Raw genomic sequence first — 20400 nt, forward strand, 5'->3', positions numbered from 1 at the left:
TGTAAACGCAAAACCTTATAATTATCCGGGTTTCGATCTTGAACAAATTCAATTTCACGAAACTAGACAAACAAAAATATTTTCAAGACTTTTAAATAAAGAAAACCTTTATGAAAACCTACAATTTGCCTAATGCAAAAGAATATATTTTTCACAGAACTGTAACCTTAAAAAAAAAGTCAAGACTGTGATGATTTCAAACAAAGAAGATTTGATTACTTAGAAAAATAAAAGACAGATTTAGAAGTTTTAGACAAGAACTATTTTTAGAAATTTTCAGCAAAAAAGACTATTTCAAAACTTTAGGAATTGACCACTAATTAATAGAAAAGAAAAACGAGCAATCTTGCTTTTAGATTAAACCTGCTGATTTTAAAAATAGTAACGAAGAAAAACTCCAAAAGAATTTGTAAAACTGATAACGGGACAGAATTGACGAAAGCTGAAAACGTAAAATAGCAACTTTAACGTATTTCAAATGCCTGCTGGGGCTTTATTTAGTTCTCAAAAGGGGTTTCCACAGAAATACAAATGATATCAGAAGTTAAAGGAGAAAGAGTTAAAGAGACTTGGATTTTTGGCTCAATCCAAGATATTATAATACTCGGGCTTAGTCCGAGAGAGTCTAAAAGCCCTGTCCTAGGTTCTCTCATACTTCTGCCCGAGATTTGCAATATTTTTGTCACTGCGAGGCTGCTGCTACTGCATGTGCTTTTTGCCTGCTACTGTTTAGACTTGAGAGAGAATGCAAGGATTTAATGTCAGGCCCGAGTAACAGGCCCGACTCACGATGAAAATAATCTAGTAGACTCCCGATGATATGTGCACAAAAGGAAAAAAGAAGGAATTAGCAAGTGTAATAATAACTCATTAATGCTAATCCTAATTCTACATTAAGTACTTAGTAAAGGAGACCAGCGGGATCAAATGAAATTTGACTTGACACCATTTAAAACAATAATCTTTTAAATCTTGGACACAACAGACATCTAATCAGAGCAAACCTTTACAAAATAATAGATGTTTTTAGATGGGCCTAAACTTCGAGTAACATAGTTGACACATTAACTTAGCAAACAAAGAGTAATTATCCTTCACCCAGATTCTGAAAAAAAATCTAGTGGATTAGCAAAAATTAACTTGGAGAAATCAAGTGTTTCAAAATTGTTTTAGCAAAAAAAAAAAAAAAAAAAAAAAGGGGAGGAATCATATTAATCTGAAAACCAATTCTCTTGGAAACTGAAATACCAAAGTATCTCTTGTGAGTAAAACACCAATGCAAGGATATGGTTTCAAGATACTTAACATACTTACAATGAGTAGAACATCCTCTCTATTATCAAATAATGTTTCTCAATTACTGGACAATAAAAAAAAATCTTGGGAGTAACTAGTTTTCAGATAAAAGAAATTAACTTCTAACTTTAACAAATCCATACGTAAACAAGGATTAAAACAATAGCATTAATGTTGAAAGAACCATAAAAACGAGCTAGAGTAATCACATAATAAAGCTAAAATAAAGGGGTGGACAGAAAGTAAAAGAAACAGAAGTTAGAACTTATAAACTTAGGCAAGTTACAAAAAAAAAAAAAAAAAAAGACAGAGCCGAAGTTAAGCAAGCTCAAGAATAGAGGATTAAGGCCATGGATCCAAGGGTAAGGAATGAGAGGTTTAAAATGCCAAACGCACTTAAATCTTCTCAATCTAAGTCCAATAACCAAGCAACCTTTAATCACATAAATAAGACAATGATTCGAACAAAGAACGACTGAAAAGGAAATTTCAATGTCTTATCAAACATAGAACTTAATGTAGGTGGAAGATGGGATATTCTGTCACGACCCAGCTAGGGGTCGCGACGGGTACCCGGAGCTAGCCACCGAGCACCGCTTGGTCTACTACTCATCTTACTCATTTAATGCCCTTTTTATCAACTTGTACATGAAATTATAGGAAAACATAATTTATATAGAAACATAAATGCTCTCGGCCAACAAAAATATATATACGTATGATAACATCTTGAGAGACCATCTAACTCACACTGCGTATTTACGAGCCTCTACTGACATACTGTATACACAGACGGAACAAGACTTCGTCGTGCCCAAAATATGCATATATATACCAAAACAATAATCATAATCACCTCCGGACAATGGAGTGCTTCCAATCAACTGACAGCTCCTAAGAATCTGGATCAAGCTCGCCTCCCTGTCTACCTGTGGGCATGAACACAGCGTCCAAAGAAAACGGACGTCAGTACGAATATTGTACTGAGTATGAGAGGCATAAACAATGAATAAAGACAACAATAATATAATGAAAACATCAATATGAAACATCTGGATCCGAATGATCATCATAAAGGAAGTAATGCATGCTGTCTTACTCATACTCATTATCATGTCATATATGCATAATATGTAAGCTGCCCGTCCATGTCGGAACAGTGTGATAATCAATAACATTAGCCCGCGTCCAGGCCTCCCGCGTCCGGGGTACCATCTCATGCCGCCCACTAGTGGTGTCTGCCCATGCCAAAAGGTCATGGTGTATCCGTATAGCTGCCCGCCTTGGCGGTGACTGCCCAGCCAACTAGGCCCGGTGTGATGCAATCATGTCATGCTCATCATAAAATGCTTATAATAATATGCTCATCGAAATATACTTGTCATCATACATGCATAAAGGCTCTAGACAACTGCGCTCTATCGAGGTGACGTAAGGTCGTGAACCCTCGATTCCATTATGGACATTTATGAACATTCTGCCTCACCTTGAAGGAAGTAGTGCATAAGGTGAGTGTTAGCAATAAATAACATCATTATCAACATGGCATCATCATATCATATCTCTTTATCTTATATGAGCACTTATGGATATAGGCTTTTAGCTTTCCGGAATATAAGCACTCACGAAGAGGAAAGGAATTCATGATATAGGATTCATGCCATTAGAAAGAAAGGACTAGCCTCACATACCTTTGTCATTTAGCTAAGCTATCGTCCACTTGTTCTCCTTCGATATCACGTTGTTACCTTCACGAGAGAATTCGGACTAACGTTAGTTAATTGACTACAAGAACGCATCGTGATTTCTAGGGAAAATTGGGCAGCATTTCCTTTATTTCTACTACTTTTCCCATATTCTATATCAACTCCCAACATTCACAACAACATCCACGATATAGAGACCAACACTCATCGTTTATATACATTGAGTAAAATCCACCATTTCTCTCCAATTTTTCCACATTTAATGGTTATAGCTCGTTATCGCATTTCCTCTTATATAATACTCATTTCATGGTCTAAACATCATTTACAACGTATTCATAACCATAACGCATCAACATTCATGATTCCATTCCACTATCATTCAATTGTGACACTATTCACTCAGTAATGGCCCATTTTCTACATTCTTCTACATTTCAAGTATCTAAGCCTTCCAATGCCTTGAACAACATGGTATAGTCATGAAACATACCTTAGATGTTGGTGGAACAAGTCTAGAGTGGAATCCTTCCTTTTGCACCAAAACCCTTCTTCACCTCTTTTGGGATTTCTTAGTTTGGATGAACTTTACTTGAGTCTCACACACTTTTTTTCATGAATTTAATGTTGTTGATCCTTGATTTCCTTGGTATTCTTGTGGTTGAAGTGTTTGAAGACTTTTCTAGAGAATCTTGAGTTGGAGAGTGGAAGATGAAATAAGATGGAATGGAAAAATGATCCCTTAAGTGATTTAAAAAGCTGGCCGACCAACATTATACGGACCAACATACGGTCCGTACTATTTATACGGACCGTATGTATGGGAGTACATTTGGTCCAGTGGCTGGTGGATTTCTTGGCCAATTATACGGTCCAATCTACGACTGGTATAAATTATACGGTCCGTAGATTGGGCCGTATAATGCCCAATGATTCCGTTTCATTCTCGTTGTCTCGTTTGATCTCCGATCCTTATGGAACCTTCTTGGCACTTGTTTAACATCTCAACATCAACCTAAAGGGCGTTATTACACTTCTCTAAGACATCATTATGCCATCACAAAATCATTGCTCGTTATTCTTACCCGATACACCACATATGGTTTGCTTTTCTTAGCAACTATCTCTCCTTATCTCCCATGCCTTCAAATTCTCGTTTAGGATCGTCAAATACTACTTCTTACTCATCAAAACACCGTATACGTCATGACCTTCATTGTCCTATTCACAGTACATGTAAGGGGAATTTTTCGAGGTGTAACATCCTTCCCCCTTTTGAAACATTCGTCCTCGAATGTTAAACACTCGGGATTCTACGAAAATTTTGCCAGAGTTTCCCCTGTAATTGGGCTCTACCAACCTGTCACAACAACCCATAATATCATCACCTCACAGGGCTGCATCTTAATATCAACATATCTATGGCCACACACGACCAACAGTATAAAATAAAGCATACGTACCTCATCTCGTCGACGTTGCATCTTGAATCTCCTCTGGGGGTTGGAATAAATGCGGATATTTGGCTTGCATATTCTCTACCGCTTCCCAAGTCATTTCTTCCCGATTATTGTTTCGCCACAAGACTTTGACTGAAGAAACCTCTTTATTTCGAAGTCTTCGCACCTGTCTATCTAAAATGGAAACCGATACTTCTTCATATGTCAATTTTTCTGTCACCTGAACATCATCCACCGGAACTATTCTTGTGGGGTCTCCGATACACTTGCGGAGCATTGAAACATGAAAAACTGGATGTAGGGACTCAAGCTCTGAAGGCAAGTCCAGTTCGTATGCTATACGACCCACCTTACGGATAATTCTATAAGGTCCAATATATCTTGGGCTCAACTTCCCCTTTTTTCCAAACCTCATTACCCCTTTCATTGGCGATACTTTAAAGAATACCCAATCATTGGCTTGGAATTCCAAGTCTCGTCGGCGGTTGTCCGCATAAGACTTCTGGCGACTTTGGGCTGTCAATAATCGATCTCGTATCACCTTGACTTTTTCGACTGCTTGTTGAATCAGGTCGGGGCCTATTAATTGTGTCTGTCCGGTCTCAAACCGTCCAATTGGAGATCTACATTTCCTTCCATACAAAGCTTCATATGGAGCCATTTGAATACCGGAATGGTAGCTATTGTTGTATGCGAATTCTATAAGGGGTAAATGCTCCTCCCAACTACCGCCAAAATCCAACACACACGCTCGTAGCATATCCTCCAAGGTCTGAATTGTCACGACCCAGCTAGGGGCCGCGACGGGTACCTGGGGCTAGCCATCGAGCACCACTCGTTCTAATGCTCATCTTACTCATTTTATACTTCTTTGCAAATTTTATACACGAAATGCAGGAAAAATCATATTTTAAGTAGAAACATAAATGCTTCATATACATTTGCCTCTCGGTTATCAAAATAATATATACATATAGTAACATCATGTGAGACCATCTAAACCACACTGCGTATTACGAGCCTCTACTGACAGACTGAATACACATAGAGGGAACAAGACTCCATCGTGCCCAGAATATGCATCTATATCACAAAAGAATGAGCATAAGCACCTCCAGACAATGGAGTGCTCTCACTCAGCTGACCGCTGCTATGGATCTGGATCTAGCTCACCTCCCTGTCTACCTGTGGGCATGAACACAACGTCCAAAGAAAAAGGACAGTACGAATATTGTACTGAGTATGAGAGGCACGAACAATGAAGAAGGACAACACAATAATATAATGAGAACATCAATATTAACATCTGAATCTGAATGATAATCATAAGAGAAGTGATGCATGCTGTCTTACTCATACTTATCATCATATCGTGTATGCATGACATGCAAGCTGCCCATCCATATCGGAACGGTGTGATAATCAGTAATATTAGCCCGTGTCCAGGCCTCCCGCGTCCGGGGTACCATCTCATGCCGCCCACTAGTGGTGTCTGCCCATGCCAAAATGGTCATGGTGTATCCGTATAGCTTCCCGCCTTAGCAGTGACTGCCCGGCCAACTAGGCGCGGTGTGATGCAATCATGACATGCTTATCATAAAATACTTATAATCATATGCTTACCATAATATGCTTATCTTATCATAGTACATGCATAAGGCTCAAGATCATCTATATCCTATCGGGGTGACGTAAGGTCGTGATCCTCCGATGTAATTATGGAGCAATTATTGACATTCTGCCTCACCTTGAAGGAATTAGTACATAAGGTGAGTGTAATCAATGATTAATATCTTTATCAATATGGCATCATCGTATCATATCTCTTATTTTATGTGGATAGTTATGGATATAGGAACTCATGAAGAGGAAAGGAACTTATACTATAAGATTCATGCCATTAGAAAGAAAGGCTAGCCTCACATACCTTGTCGCTTAGCTACGCTATCGATCACTCGTCTTCCTTCGAGGTCACGTCGTTACCTTCACGAGAGAATCGTATTAACATTAGTTAATCGACTTTAAAACGCGTCGTTATTTCTAGGAAAATTGGGCAGAACTTCCTTTATTTATACTACTTTTCCCATAGTCCCTATCAACTCCCGATGTTCTCAACAACATCCACATTATTACAATCAACAACCACCATTTATATGCCTTAAGCAAAACCCACCATTTCCCTCCAATTTCCTTCACATTTATGGTTATGGCTCGTTATCACATTTCCTTGTATATAACTTATTTCATGACCTAAACATCATTTACAACGTATTCATAATCATAGCATGTCAACTTTCATGATAAAACCTAGCTACCACCCAACTATGGCACTTTTTTTTTCTCAATAATGGCCCATTTCCTATAATCTTCTACATTTCCAGTATATAGGCCTTCCAATACCTTGAATCACATGGTATAGTCATGAAACATACCTTAGATGATGGTTGAACAAGCTTAGAGTGAAATGCTTCCTTTTGCACCAAAACCCTACTTCACTTTTTTTTTGGAATTCTTGAAGAAGATGACCTTCAACTAGGTTTCATACACTTTGTTGCTTGGATTTGATGTTGATGATCTTAGTTTCCCTTTGATTCTCTTGGATTCTTATGGAGGGAGTGTTTGGAGAGTTCTAGAGCATTCTTGAGTTGTATGGATGAAGAATGAAATAAAATGAGGCTTGGGTCCCTTTTATTAATTCAAAGTTTGATTTTTAATGATCAACAGTCGGGGTGAACAGTGGTCGTAAACCATAGTTTACGGACCGTATACTGGTTTACGGACCGTATAGTGTGGTCATATTTACGCACATCAAAACAGAAAGTTTGGCTGAGGATTATGGCAGTTTACGATCGAGGTTTATGGTCCGTAAACCAGTTTACGGGCCGTATTCCAAGTCGTTTTTAACCATTTCCACACTTAACAGAAATTTGAAATTTTTGGAAGGCTGGAGGACGATGACACTTTACGGTCCGTAATTCACTTTACGGGCCGTAAAGCACTTTACGACCACTGGGCTGAATGAAATTCCGCAACTCCTCATTCCCAAATTCAGGTATGGTCATTCCCTACTTAGTATAACATCGCACCCTCATACCCTTCGTTGGTCTATTCATTGTACGTATACGAGGACTTTTTCCGGGGTGTAACATGAATAGTACGTTCGGATTGTCCATCCATCTATGGATGGAACGCCGTACTGAGCTTGACTTGGGTACCTAGACCTTCCTGGAAGGACTTCCAAAACTTGGCTGTAAACTGTGCCCCTCTGTCTGTAATAATGGCTAATGGAATTCCGTGAAGTCGCACAATTTCTTTCAAGTACAACCTGGCATAATCTTCCGCTGAATACGTGGTCCTGACTGGAAGAAAGTGAGCTGCTTTGGTTAATCTATCCACGATCACCCATATAGAATCGTATTTGCCTCGGGAGCGAGGTAATCCTACAATGAAATCCATATTAATCTCTTCCCATTTCCATGTAGGAATCTCCATTGCCTGTAATAAGCCCCCTGGCTTCTGATGTTCGGCCTTTACTTGTTGACAATTTGGACATTGAGCTACAAATTTCGCTATGTCCCGTTTCATGCCATCCCACCAATACAGTGATTTGAAGTCATGATACATCTTGGTTGCACCCGGATGAATAAAATACCGAGAATAGTGTGCTTCCTCTAAAATTCGTTAGCGCAAATTTGCCACATCCGGTATGCATAGCCTGCCCTGATATCTAAGGACCCCATCTATGGAAACTTCAAATGGAGACTTCTCTTTTTCACGAGATAGGTCTCGGTAATGGCTTAACTGAGAATCTTCATATTGCCGTTCCTTCACTTCTATACTCAAAGCTGACACTGTGGGGTCATTGATGCTAATACTTGTGCTACCCGAATCAATTGCACGTACTCCGAGATTTGCTAATCGATGGAGCTCATGAACCATTTCTTGCTTTTCTGAAGGAACTTCACACAAACTACCCATTGATTGACGGCTAAGCGCATCGACTACCACATTCGCTTTTCCGGGATGATATAGAATATTCACATCGTAATCCTTCAGTAATTCTAACCATCGCCTCTGCCGCAAATTTAACTCCTTCTGTTTGAAAATATGCTGGAGACTCTTGTGATCTGTATAAATATCGACGTGCACACCATACAGATAATGTCTCCATATCTTCAAGGCATGAATAACCCCAGCCAATTCGAGATCATGAGTTGGATAATTCTTTTCATGTTTCCGCAATTGTCTCGAGGCATATGCAATAACTTTTCCATGCTTCATCAATACACATCCTAGTCCCACACCGGAAGCGTCACAATATACAACATAGCCTTCTGGACCTTCTGGAAGTGTTAACACTGGGGCTGAAGTCAATCTGTCTTTCAACTCTTGGAAACTACGCTCACAAGCATCGTTCCACTGAAATTTCACCGACTTCTGGGTTAGCTTCGTTAATGGAGCTGAAATAGACGAGAAGCCCTCTACAAATCTTCTATAATAACCTGCCAAACCCAAGAAACTACGAACTTCCGTAGGCATTGTAGGTCTTGGCCAAGTCTTCACAACTTCTATTTTTCTGAGTGTCGACTCGGATGCTGTCATCTGAAATAACATGACCTAGAAATGCCACAGAATTTAGCCAGAACTCGCACTTTGAAAATTTTGCATATAATTCCCGAGCTCGAAGAACGCCAAGAGTAATTCTTAAATGATCTGCATGTTCTGATTCTGTGCGAGAGTACACCAGAATATCATCGATAAATACTATCACGAAGAGATCCAAGAATGGCCTGAACATATTATTCATTAAATTCATGAACACTGTCGGGGAATTTGTCAACCCAAACGACATCACTCGGAACTCATAGTGGCCATACCTCATCCTGAAGGTTGTTTTGGGAATATCTCCTTCTCTAATTCTCACTTGATGATAACCAGATCTCAAATCTATCTTGGAGAACCACTTAGCGCCCTGTAATTGATCAAACAAATCGTCAATTCTGGGGAGGGGATACTTGTTCTTTATTGTTACCTTGTTCAGCTGTCTGTAATCGATGCACATCCGTAGAGATTCGTCCTTCTTTCTTACGAAAAAGACCGGTGCTCTCCACGGCGATGAACTGGGCCTTATAAACCCCTTTTCAAGCAAGTCCTTCAACTGTGCCTTCAGCTCTTTCAATTCTGCCGGAGCCATTCGATAAGGAGGAATAGAAATAGGCTCAGTGTCAGGTGACACATCAATAACAAAGTCAATTTCTCTTTCCGGAGGAAGACCTGGAAGTTCGTCTGGAAATACATCTGGGAATTCATTCACTACCGGAACAGACTGGAAAGTTGGCACCCTTGCTTCTGTGTCATGAACCTGAACTAGATGATAAATATAACCTTTAGCTATCAAGTTTCTCACCTTAAGGTAAGAAATAAACCTACCCTTTGGAGACGCCGTATTACCCTTCCATTCAAGCACGGTCTCTCCTGAAAATTGAAATCGAACCATCTTCGTCCGGCAATCAACATTAGCATAACATGAGGCCAACCAATCCATACCCATAATTACATCGAAATCTATCATTTCAAGATCAATCAAGTCGGCTTTAGTCTGGCGATCACATATCACAATGACACAGTTTTTGTACACTTTCCTCGCTATTACCGGATCACCAACCGGAGTGAATACCTCAAAAGGTTTAATTGGCTCGGATTGCACCCCAATACAATCAGCAACATACAGAGTGACATAAGAGAAAGTAGAACATGGATCGATCAAAGCATATACATCACGGGAAAATATAGTCAATGTACCTGTGACAACATCTGGGGAAGACTCAAGATCTTGTCGCCCAGCTAAAGCATATACGCGGGGCTGAACAACACCTGAAGTAGATGCTCTCCCTCTACCTCTGCCTCTACCTGCTGTAGTCTGAGAAGTCTGTGCTGTCGGACGTACTGAAGAAGACCCAGCTGCTGATCCTGTAGGCTGAGTCCCAACTCTACCTCTCGCCGAAGGACAATCTCTCATCATATGGCCAACTTGCCTGCAGGCATAACATGCATCCGAACCCTGATGGCACTGCCCGGAATGCAATCTACCGCACTGGCTGCACCGTGGTACTGGAGGTCTCCGCTGACTAAAATCTCCCCTGAATTGAGAATCTGAGGCCCTCGAACTCTGGCCCTATCCTGACTGAAAAGAACGATCAAACCTCCTATCTGAGAATCTGGGAGGCGCACTAGTCGCTGACTGACCTGAGTTTCTAGAGTGCATCTGTCTCGGTCCCCCTCTATATTCACTGCTCGCTCCCATAGATCTAGCCCTCTTACCTTGTCTTCTGTCACTATCACGATCACTTCTTTGCAGCTGTTGTCATTCCTCAAGATTCTGAGCATAGGCCTGTATTTGGGAAATATCCATCCCGTCTTGCAAAGAGGCCGTCGGACAATCTCTAAACAAATGTGGCCCCAAACCACTCACAAATCTATGGACCCGGTCTCCCATGTCAGCCATCATAGTTGGGGCATATCTAGCCAAAGAATTGAATTGCATACTATACTCTCGGGCACTCATACTTCCTTGCTTTAGGTTGAAGAACCTGTCCGCTCTAGCTCGACGGACCTCGGGTGGAAAGTAATGATGAATAAAGGCATCCACAAATTCCTGCCAAACTAGAGGAGGCACATTCTCTCCTCTTGATGCCATTCAATTGTTATACCATAATACCGCCACATCGCGGAGTCTATAAGAGGTCAACTACACGGATTCGGTCTCGGAAGCATGAATAATCTTTAAGGTCCTCAACATTTCATCAATGAAGTTTTGCGAATCTTCGTTCGGCTTCAACCCAAAGAATTCCGGAGGATTTAGAGTCATAAAATCACGGGCTCTCGTACTAGCTGAACGATCACTCGGGCCCGCATTCTGTCGTTGTGACTGAGCGGCAACCAATTGTGTCAATAAATGTATGGCCTCGGTCACTTGTTGACCCGAAGCACCCGGTGGATGGACCGGAGCTGAGGCTCCTCCTTGCTCTTCTACATTGGGCGAGGCCTCATTTTGTGATTCACCTTCCCCTACATTCGTCGGGAGATCTCATTCCGCCCGCCTTTTCGTCGTAGCTTTTCCCTTCTGGGCGGCTGTAGCTTTTCCCTTTGGCGGCATTCGGAAAGCACAACACACTTTTAGGAAAAATGAAATCTTATATATGGCTCTATCGCACGATCTAATAAGAAGAAAGATGGTCATTTTTCTAAATGCCCTGTAGCCTTTTGTTTATTAGCGTGGCGCACAACACACCATAAATAAGACTCTACTAGACACGGCTCGTAGACACTTCCTTGGACAAACTGCTCTGATCCCACTTCTGTCACGACCCAGCTAGGGGTCGCGACGGGTACCCGGAGCTAGCCACCGAGCACCGCTTGGTCTACTACTCATCTTACTCATTTAATGCCCTTTTTATCAACTTGTACATGAAATTATAGGAAAACATAATTTATATAGAAACATAAATGCTTTATCTACATTTGCCTCTCGGCCATCAAAAATATATATACGTATGATAACATCTTGTGAGACCATCTAACCCACACTGCGTATCTACGAGCCTCTACTGACATACTGTATACATAGACGGAACAAGACTCCGTCGTGCCCAAAATATGCATATATATACCAAAAAAAAAATCATAATCACCTCCGGACAATGGAGTGCTTCCAATCAACTAACAGCTCCTAAGAATCTGGATCAAGCTCGCCTCCCTGTCTACCTGTGGGCATGAACACAACGTCCAAAGAAAACGGACGTCAGTACGAATATTGTACTAAGTATGAGAGGCATAAACAATGAATAAAGACAACAATAATATAGTGAAAACATCAATATGAAACATCTGGATCCGAATGATCATCATAAAGGAAGTAATGCATGCTGTCTTACTCATACTCATTATCATGTCATGTATGCATAATATGTAAGCTGCCCGTCTATGTCGGAACGGTGTGATAATCAATAACATTAGCCCGCGTCCAGGCCTCCCGCGTCCGGGGTACCATCTCATGCCGCCCACTAGTGGTGTCTGCGCATGCCAAAAAGGTCATGGTGTATCTGTATAGCTGCCCGCCTTGGCGGTGACTGCCCAGCCAACTAGGCCCGGTGTGATGCAATCATGTCATGCTCATCATAAAATGCTTATAATAATATGCTCATCGAAATATACTTGTCATCATACATGCATAAAGGCTCTAGACAACTGCGCTCTATCGAGGTGACGTAAGGTCGTGAACCCTCGATTCCATTATGGACATTTATGAACATTCTGCCTCACCTTGAAGGAAGTAGTGCATAAGGTGAGTGTGAGCAATAAATAACATCATTATCAACATGGCATCATTATATCATATCTCTTTATCTTATATGAGCACTTATGGATATAGGCTTTTAGCTTTCCGGAATATAGGCACTCATGAAGAGGAAAGGAATTCATGATATAGGATTCATGCCATTAGAAAGAAAGGACTAGCCTCACATACCTTTGTCGTTTAGCTAAGCTATCGTCCACTTGTTCTCCTTCGATATCACGTCGTTACCTTCACGAGAGAATTCGGACTAACGTTAGTTAATTGACTACAAGAAGGCATCGTGATTTCTAGGGAAAATTGGGCAGCATTTCCTTTATTTCTACTACTTTTCCCATATTCTATATCAACTCCCAACATTCACAACAACATCCACGATATAGAGACCAACAATCATCTTTATATACATTGAGTAAAATCCACCATTTCTCTCCAATTTTTCCACATTTAATGGTTATAGCTCGTTATCGCGTTTCCTCTTATATAATACTCATTTCATGGTCTAAACATCGTTTACAACGTATTCATAACCATAACGCATCAACATTTATGATTCCATTCCACTATCATTCAATTGTGACACTATTCACTCAGTAATGACCCATTTTTTCTATATTCTTCTACATTTCAAGTATCTAAGCCTTCCAATGCCTTGAACAACATGGTATAGTCATGAAACATACCTTAGATGTTGGTGGAATAAGTCTAGAGTGGAATCCTTCCTTTTGCACCAAAACCCTTCTTCACCTCTTTTGGGATTTCTTAGTTTGGATGAACTTTACTTGAGTCTCACACACTTTTTTTCATGAATTTAATGTTGTTGATCCTTGATTCCTTGGTATTCTTGTGGTTGAAGTGTTTGAAGACTTTTCTAGAGAATTCTTGAGTTGGAGAGTGGAAGATGAAATAAGATGGAATGGAAAAATGATCCCTTAAGTGATTTAAAAAGCTGGCCGACCAACATTATACGGAACAACATACGGTCCGTACTATTTATACGGACCGTATGTATGGGAGTACATTTGGTCCAGTGGCTGGTGGCCTTCTTGGCCAGTTATACGGTCCAATCTACGGCTGGTATAAATTATACGATCCGTAGATTGGGCCGTATAATGCCCAGTGATTCCGTTTCGTTCTCGTTGTCTCGTTTGATCTCCGATCCTTATGGAACCTTCTTGGCACTTGTTTAACATCTCAACATCAACCTAACAGGCGTTATTACACTTCTCTAAGACATCATTTTGCCATCACAAAATCGTTGCTCGTTATTCCTACCCGATACACCACATATGGTTTGCTTTTCTTAGCAACTATCTCTCCTTATCTCCCATGCCTTCAAATTCTCGTTTAGGATCGTCAAATACTACTTCTTACTCATCAAAACACCGTATACGTCATGACCTTCGTTGTCCTATTCACAATACATGTAAGGGGAATTTTTCTAGGTGTAACATATTTAAAGTATAGGCCATCACCAAAAAATGACGTAAGTCATTACCATTGGCACCCAAGCTAATCCCATGTCCCTCCAACAAAACATAAGATAAACAACTTCTTAAGGAAAGCAGAGTAAAACTAACTAACTAACCAAGAATCTAAACTTATTAGAAATAAACTAAAAGAAAAAAAAACAAACTGGACAGCCCTTGGATGATAAAAAGAGGAAGAATTTGGGAATTCAAGCTAGCCAAGAAGGAAAGAAATTAACTTCACCTGTGGCTAGTAATCGACCAAATTAGTTTCTTCCTTTCTAAAGAACTACAACAGAAAAAAGAGGCAAATAAATGATGACATAGAGACTAAAATAAAATCTCATAATCTTAAACAAGCCGAAAATAAGAAACTGAACAGATTTTTAGAATAAAGTTTTTAAAGATAGAGGAGAATTATTTTGGGAGTAAAAAAAAAAAAAACCAGTGACAAAGGGAAAAAGATTAACTTCTCCTTCACTAGTACTCAACCAAAATATTTTCTCCTGTTAACAGACAATGTATGTAAGTAAACCAAAAAAAATTAGCAAACAAAGTGAAGGGAACCATAAGAAGAACTAAAGTGAAAAAAGAAAGGGAAAAAAAAGAACTGAAACAAAGGGGCTGGACAGAAAGAACAGATATTAAAACTTTTAAACTTTAGACGATTTATGAATATAAAAGCTGCGCAGAATTGGAACTAATCAAGCTTAAGGATTGAGACGGGATTAAAATAAGAGAGTTACTAGATAACAATGGAAGTCATGGAAGTTTCTATTTTGGGGAGCCTTCATGATATGGGTTTGAGGTGAGACCTCAACACCATTCATATTCGAACCAAACTTGACTTTCTCGTTCCGTTCAACACATCAGCTGCTAGCACAGAGAGAAAAAGATACAGAATCTAGCTTAAGTGCTAAAAGAAACGAAGAACTGGTCCTGGAGGATACAAGCTTTGGGAACTAAAACTAGTAGTAAAGGGAAGAGATTAACTTCACCTTAACCGAGTATTCAACCCAATTGTTTTCCTCTACCAAAAAGATATGAATTTTAAAAGGAAACAGAGTAAAGTAAACTAATTATCTAACAAAGAAACTAAAGAGCTAAACTTTATGGGAATTTAAGCGAACCAAAAAAAAGAAACTGGACAATATTAGTTAAACTAAAGAGAGGAAGATTTGGGAATTCAAGCTAGCCAAGAAAAGAAGAAATTAGCTTCACCTTCGGCTAGTAATCGACCAAATTAATTTCTCTCTTTTAACCAACTGATACAAATTAAGCTATACATATGAATTAAGGAGCAAAGTAGTAACAAATTCTCAAACTAAGAGAAGTATAGCTAATAAATTTCAACCGATGTTAAGGCGAAAGAGAACTGGATAAAAACTGAGGACTACAAACAAACTCCAACTTTGTTAAAGAAAAGAGAAGAACACTACAATGTAATCTTAATTCACAAACTTAGAACCAAGGCTACATCGAAAATCACTTTTTAGGCAGAACCTAGGAAAAACATAATCAAACCATATTGAATGTTAAGATTTTCTAATATTCTTGGTAATACATCCCAATTGCATATCTCTGAATCAGAACAAAATGAAGAAAAAAAAGCAATTAAACAGAACCTAAACTAAGGCCAAATTTAGACAACTAAACCTTTTTACATAAGGTAAAACCCCAAAACAGTCAAACATCACAGAACAGTAACAAATCAGTATTTCGATCGGGATTTCAATCGTCTCAACAAGATCAGAAAATAATACATATTCCAGTCAGGATTTCAACCGTTTAGCAAATAACACATATTTCAGTCGGGATTTCAACCGTCTAGCAAATAACGCATATTTCAGTCCGGATTTCAACCGTCTAGCAAATAACACATATTTCAGTCGGGATTTCAACCATATAAAATAATAAAATGAGAACGATGACGAATAACATTTTTAAGCTAAAAACAGTAAAAAAGTCAAAGAGAAATGGGAAGCGATTTTACCTGATTTTGAGCAACGAAATGGGTCCAAGAGTGTTTGAATCGATTTCAACTTTGATTCCCTAGATTCGAAACTCAAACGAGAAATGAAAGGAACTTAGAAGAGAGATATTTTGGCTAAAAATTTCTTCGAAAAAAAAAACTTTCAGATTTTACTACTTGTTTTTTTAGAACTTCCAAGACTGAAAACTTAGACTCCAAAAAAAACCCTCCTGATGGAAGCACCAAGAGCCTCTATTTATACACGAAATTTTGAGGGTTGGGTTCGATTTTGAATTTAAAAAAAATGCAAGGAGAGGGGGCGGGGTCTGTTGATGAGACAAAAAGAAATAGAGGGGAAAAGATAGGGTACTTACTCGTTGAGGATTCGGCGGAGTGGAAGATTTTGCCATGGCTTCGAGTACCATGGTGACGTTGTGAATAGTGAGGAAAGGACGAGAGGGATGTGGGCTTCGTCTGCCATGGTTGTCCTTTGGCATGGGGAAGGAGGAAAAAGAAGAGAGGAGAAGGTGGGAGCAGGCGGCGATGGGAGAGGTTTGTGGGTGTAAGGGTTTCTATGTTTTGGGGATCTGATGGGATTAAAGGTGGGGATTTAATTTGGGCCGTTGATCAAATATTGATCGATGGTCCAGATTAAAAGAAACATTTAAATGAAAAGGAATATATATATATATATATATATAAAGGAAAAAAGAAAAAGAAAAAAAACAAAACAAATGGGAAAAGTGAGGACCATCGGATTAAATAGCTGGACGACCCAGATCAAAAGAAAGGCTTGATCCGCGTCATGCCCACGTGGCAAGCGCGGATTGGGCGAACAGAACTAAAGGAATTTTTAAAAAGTACTACGTGTTGAGCATTTTGCAAATGTGGCCAGCGTCATTTAAGAGCTAACCAAATTGATTTAAATTGTAACCAAAATATTTTAAATAGGGAATGACTCAAAATCGGTGATTCAAAATGTGTACCAAGTAAAAATGAATATTCTTTAAGATGAAATTTGGTTTCCCTATTTAATAACATACTTTAAAATTAAGAAAATAATATATATATATATATATATATATATATATATATATATATATATATATATATATATATATATATATATATATATATATATATATATATAGTGATATTTTGCCACATGAAATGTCAAATAACACTGAAATTAGTTAAAAGAATATTTTTTCCTTCCGCGGACGGTTATTTTACTTTATTTTAAATATAATTAATTAAACATGTGGAAGGCCAAAATTGGGTGTCAACAGTCACTTATAAGTCAGAAAACACAACATAAAACATGCCCCAACTTATTTAGGTCCACTCATTCCTAACCTCGGGAAAGTACTAGCAAGGGTAGAATGGTCAACGCACACATAACGACCATGCGGGTCGTTATATCAGATACCAATTAAACAACCGTTCGTCCTCAAAGGGACAAGAAGGAAAGAAACAAGGGAAAAGGTACTTGATTCAGTGGAAAGATGGGGATACTTATTATCCATATATGTCTCGGTCTCCCAAGTAGCTTCCTCAACAGGATGATTCTTCCGCTGGACCTTAACTGCCACGATTTCCTTCGATCTCAACTTACGCACCTCCCTATCTAATATAGCAACAGGCTCTTCTTTATAGGAAAATTTCTCATCTAATAGAACCGAATCCCAACAAATGATATAGGATCCATCACCATGATACCTTTTCAACATAGAGACATGAAACACCGGGTGGACACCGGGTGGACTTGGGGGTAAAGCTAATTCATACGCTACCTTCCAATACGAACAAGAATCTCAAAGGGGCCGATATATGTAGGACTAAGCTTGCCTTTCTTTCCAAATCTCGTCACACCCTTCATGGGTGAGACTTTCAACAGTACTTGTTCCCCTACCATAAACTCAAGATCCTGGACCTTTCGATCCGCATACTCCTTCTGCCTACTCTGAGCTGCTAAGAGCTTTTCTTGAATCACCTTGAACTTATCTCGAGAATCTCTCAACATATCAGTACCACAAGATCTCACTTCGAACGTATCAAACCACCCAATAGGTGACCTACACTTCCTCCCATAGAGTGCCTCGAATGGAGCCATATCAATGCTTGAATGATAACTATTATCGTACGCGAACTCCGCCAATGGTAAAAACTGGTCCCAATGACCACCGAAATCAATCACACATGCACGAAGCATGTCCTCAAGAACCTGAATCGTCCGCTCAGACTCCTCAAGAACCTGAATCGTACGCTCGGACTGACCGTCTTTCTGGGGGTGGAAAGCTGTACTAAGGTCCAACCTAGTACCCAATTCCAAATGCAGATTCTTTTAAAACCGAGATGTAAACGTCGTGCCCCTATTGGATATGATAGAAATAGGAACCCCATATAGTCTAACAACCTCACGAATGTATATCTTGGATAACTTCTCAGCATTATAAGTAAGCTGGACCTGGATAAAATGTGCAGACTTAGTCAACCGATCAACAATGACCCAGATCGAATCAAACTTACCCATGGTCTTTGAAAGACCCACCACAAAATCCATGGCGATCCTCTCCCACTTCCATTCAGGAATGGGCATCCTCTGAAGAGTACCACCGGGCCTTTGGTGCTCGTACTTAAGCTGCTGATAATTTAAACATTTGGAAACATAATAAACTATATCACGCTTCATCCAAGCCCACCAGTAATGCTACCTCAGATCACGGTGGTTCTTCATAGCACCAGGATGAATAAAATATCTAGAGCCGTGGGCCTCATCTAAAATCGTCTGAATCAAGTCATCCACTTGAGGAACATACACACGCCCTTTATTACTCAACACACCCTCTTTATCGATCAAGACCTCCTTGGCCTCACCACTCATTACCTTATCTCGAATTTTTCATAGACTCAAATCATCACATTGATTTACCTTAATCTGATTTAGAAGAGATGACCTCGCCTCAATAAAAGCCATCACCCTGCCAGAACCGCATAAATCAAGCCGCACCAAACTGTTAGCCAAAGCCTGAACTTCCATGGCCAACGGACGCTCTGAAGTGACCAAACGAGCCAAGCTGCCCATACTAGCTGTCTTCTTACTCAAGGCATCCACCACTACGTTTGACTTGTCCGGATAGTATAAAATAGTATCATGATAATCCTTCAACAATTCCATCCATCTCTACTGCCTAGAATTTAAATCCCGCAAACACGTGCTGTAGGCTATGATGATTAGTGAATATTTCCCAATGGACACCATAAAGATAGTTTCTCCAAATCTTTAATGCAAATACCACTGCAGCAAACTCTAAGTCATGAGTAGGATAATTATTTTATCCTGCATCAACACAGCACCCAAACCTGAACGAGAAGCATCACAATAAACCACAAAATCCTTACCCTCCACGGGCAAAGCAAGAATCGGTGTTGTAGTCAACAATGTCTTGAGCTTTTGCAAGATCTCTTCACACTCATCGGACCACTGAAAAGGTACCTCTTTCTGCGTCAAATGGGTCAAGTGTGATGGAATGGAAGCAAATCCCTTCACGAACCGGCGATAGTAACTAGCTAAACCCACGAAGCTGCAGGTTTCTGTCACAGATATGGTCCTAGCCCAATATCTGATGGCCTCAATCTTCTTGGGATAAACCATAATCCCCTCTTTTGAAACCATGTGTCCCAAGGACACCGAATCAAGCCAAAATTCACACCTAGTGAATTTAGCATACAACTTCCTATCCCTCAATAATCCAAGGACAACTCTCAGATGTTTTTCATAATCTTTCCTGCTCTTTGAATAAATCAGTATATCATCAATAAATACAGTAAGAAAAGAATCTATGAATGGCATAAATATTCGGTTCATTAAATCTATAAAAGCAGAAGGGGCATTAGTGAGCCTGAAAGACATGACAAGAAACTCATAATGGCCGTATCTAGTCCGAAAGGTTGTCTTAGGGATATCCTCCGCCCGAAGCTTTAACTGATCGTAGCCCGATCTCTAATCAATTTAGAGGACACACATGCTCCCTGAAGCTGGTCAAATAGATCATCAATGCGAGGAATAGGATATTTATTCCGGATGGTGACTTTATTCAACTGGGGGTAATCAATGCACATCCGCATAGTCCCATCCTTCTTT

At 39.7% G+C, this 20400-nt stretch overlaps 1 long non-coding RNA gene across 1 annotated transcript; it reads right to left on the reverse strand.

The window, feature by feature from the left end:
* Nucleotides 1-431: 431 nt before the first annotated feature.
* LOC132625021 (uncharacterized) lies at nucleotides 432-17129 on the reverse strand. Its single transcript, XR_009576613.1, has 3 exons — nucleotides 16631-17129; nucleotides 16278-16348; nucleotides 432-734 (listed from the first exon to the last, which is right to left on the reverse strand). It is a non-coding gene; the product is annotated as an uncharacterized LOC132625021 (long non-coding RNA).
* Between the last annotated feature and the right edge of the window lie 3271 nt (nucleotides 17130-20400).

Source organism: Lycium barbarum, chromosome 12 (genome assembly GCF_019175385.1).
Source record: "Lycium barbarum isolate Lr01 chromosome 12, ASM1917538v2, whole genome shotgun sequence".
NCBI lineage: Eukaryota > Viridiplantae > Streptophyta > Magnoliopsida > Solanales > Solanaceae > Lycium > Lycium barbarum.